We start from the raw sequence: 3,376 nt of genomic DNA on the forward strand, positions 1-3,376 counted from the left end.
TTTTAATTGACACAGTTTCCTCTCTCAGTGCTACTTTGGTAATGATTAGGTCCCCACCTCTCAAGAACATTGCATCTGAACAGGCTGAGACAGAACCAGTGTGAACACAGGCCCCCAACCAGGGCTTTTGGAATAACAAGAAGAGCAAAAACCAGCCTTTCTCTTCACTTACAAAGGGAGTCACTCAGAGGGTCCAAAGCTCTGCTTTCCAAACTAGAAAACCTGGAGCTCAATGCAAAACTGGAAAGCAAAATGTATCAGAAATGAAGCATAGTGCTTCCTCAAATACTCAAGGTCTGATCATCCCTTCTCTTCTACAAGAAATAGTCCCACTCCAACATTTTTAAAGAAAGATGTTTTGTTTCTGTTTCACTTTCCAACTGGGTGTAAAATCTACTAAAAGGGATACAATGAATCAAAATAAATCAGCTTACTCACAAGAGACACTCCCAGATAATGATTTTTTGGTTGCTGAGATTATTCAGCATATTATTTCAAAGTGGCAAAATTCAGGACAATCTGAGAAAAGAATTCAAAAGTAGCAGCTACATTTGCCGATATGCCCATGTGAGACACACATACACACAACCCCATTTTTCAGTGTATATGTCAAGGGGCCAAGACCCTGATCAGCACAATAAGTTATTTTGTACATTACAGTGCACAGAGAAACAGAAGGAAAGACACTTTCTCGGAGAGGTTCATATTGCTTTGAAGGAGGCTGGAGCCCAGCACCCCAGAGCCATCATTAGCTGGGCTTCTCCTCTTCTATGGTTGCAGTGGCCTCAGAGGCAGCTGTTTCCTCTAAACGATCCCCTGGCTTCTCCTCCTCCTTCTGGAAATAGAGATCTGGGTACTTCTGCATGCACCCCTGCATGACCCGGAACTGGTCTACAGTCTGACCCCTTGACATCCTCCATGCTGTAGAGGAAGCAGGAAAAGGCCACCTTGAAAAGTTTCCCACATGGACCACTGGCCATCCGCCCAAGGCATGGGCAGTTCCTGTTGATATCTCCATTTGGCAGGATCAGTCTCTTCTCCTCATACAGATCATTGGGGTCTGTACGAGGAGGAGAGACCCCAGCTCCAATTGGCCACCTGCTCCAATCTGCTTGGAGTTTCATGGTCTTCTTTGGTGACAAATATGATTCAATCCTTCCCTTCCTGCTGGCAGTAGATCATGGTGCAAGCTGGTGCTTCGACTGCACAGCAATGGCGGTGGTGGCCTCCAGATTCTGTCCATTTTTAAATCAGGTTGTTTTTTTTTTGATATTGAGTTGTATGAGTTATTTATATATTTTGGATATTAACCTCTTATTAGTCATATCATTTGCATTTAGTAGGCTGTCTTTTCGTTTTGTTGATGGTTTCCTTTTCTGTGCAAGAATTTTTAAGTTTAATTAGGTCTAATTTATTTATTTTCTCTTTTGTTTCCTTTGCCTTAGGAGAGAAATCCAAAAAAATATTGCTATGATTTATGTCAAAAAGTGTTCTGCCTATGTTGTCTTCTAGGAATTTTATGGTTTCAGGTCTTATATTTAGGTCTTTAAACCATTTTGAATCTATTTTTGTATATGGTGTGAGGAAATGTTCTAATTTCACTCTTTTACATGTATCTGTCTGGTTTTCTCAGCACCATTACTTGAAGAGTCTGTCTTTTCTCTATTTTATGTTCTGTCTCCTTTGCTGCAGATTAATTGACGATAAGAGCATATGTTTATTTCTGGGATCTCTATTCTGTTCCATTGATCTACGTGTCTGTTTTTGTGACAGTAACATGCTATTTTGATTACTGTGGCTTTGTAGTATAGTCCGAAGTAAGGGATCATGATACCTCCAGTTGTGTTCTTTTTTCTCAAGATTGCTTTGGCAATTCAGGGTCTTTTGTGTTTCCATATATATTTTCGGATTATTTGTCCTAGTTCTGTGAAAAATGTCATGGGTATTTTGATAGGTATTGTGTTATTTTTGTAGATTGCTTTGGTTAGTGTGGACACTAACAATATCAGTTCTTCCAATCCATGAACATGGGCTATTTTTCCATTTCTTTGGATCATCTTCAATTTCCTTCAATGTTTTATAGTTTTCAGAGTTAAGGTCTTCCATCTCCTTGGTACATTTATTCCCAGGTATTTTATTCTTTTTGATGTGATTTTAAATGGGATTGCTTCTTGCTTTCTATTTATGATTGTTCATTATTAGTGTATAGAAAAGCAATAGCTTTCTATGTATTAATCTTGTATCCTAAAACTTTACTGAATTCATTTATTAGCTCTAATAGTCCTTTGGTGTAAATTTTAGGGTTTTCTACATATAGTATCATGTCATCTGTAAACAGTGATAGTTTTACTTCTTCCCTTACAATTTGGATGCCTTTTACTTCTTTTTCTAGTCTGATTGCTGTGACTAAGACTTCCAATACTATGTTAAATAGAACTGGTGAGAGTGGGCATGTGTGGTTTGTTCTTGACTTTGGATAAAAAGCTTTCAGCTTTTCATTGTTGAATATGATGTTAGCTGTGCATTTGTCATAAATGGCCTTTATTATTTTGATATATGTTGCCTCTATATCAACTTTGATAAGAGTTTCTATCATGAATGGATGTTGAATTTTTCTGCATCTATTGAGAAGATCATGTGATTTTTATCCTTCCTCTTGTTAATGTGGTGTATCACACTGATTTGTGACTGTTGATCCATTCTTGTATCCCTAGAATGAATCCCACTTGATCATGGTGCATAATCCTTTTTATGTATTGTTGAATTTGGTTTGCTAATGTTTTGTTGAAGATTTTTGCATCTATATTTGTCAGAGATATTGACCAGTAATTTTCTTTTTGTGTAGTGTCTTTGTTTGATTTTGGTATTATGCTAATGGTGGCCTTGTAGAATGAATTTGGGAGTGTTACCTCTTCTTCAATTTTTTGCAATATTTTGAGAAGGATAGGTATTATCCCTTCTCTACATGTTTATTAGAATTCCCCTGTGAATCTGTCCACTCCTGGACTTTTGTTTGCTTGGAATTTTTATTATTATTATAAATTCAATTTCACTGCTAGTTTTTGGTTTGTTCAAGTTGTCTATTTCTTCCTGATTCATTCTTGGAAGGTTGTATGTTTCTAAACATTTGTCCATTTCTTCTAGGTTGACCAGTTCGTTGGCATATAACTGTTTGTAGTATTCTTTTATGATTTTTTTTTGTATCTCTGTGATACCAGTTATTATTTCTCCTCTTTCATTTCTCATTTTGTTTATCTGTGTCCTCTCTTTTTTTCTTGATAACTTTAGCTAAAAGTTTATTAATTTTGTTTATCTTTTCAAAGAAACAGCTCCTGGCTTTATCTTTTCTATTTTTTTTAGTCTCTAATTTATTTCC

At 36.5% G+C, this 3,376-nt stretch overlaps 1 pseudogene; it reads right to left on the reverse strand.

The window, feature by feature from the left end:
• Positions 1–748: 748 nt before the first annotated feature.
• LOC103088651 (mitochondrial intermembrane space import and assembly protein 40 pseudogene) lies at positions 749–1,182 on the reverse strand (annotated as a pseudogene).
• Between the last annotated feature and the right edge of the window lie 2,194 nt (positions 1,183–3,376).

This window comes from Lipotes vexillifer, unplaced genomic scaffold (genome assembly GCF_000442215.2).
Source record: "Lipotes vexillifer unplaced genomic scaffold, Lipotes_vexillifer_v1.1 scaffold93, whole genome shotgun sequence".
NCBI lineage: Eukaryota > Metazoa > Chordata > Mammalia > Artiodactyla > Lipotidae > Lipotes > Lipotes vexillifer.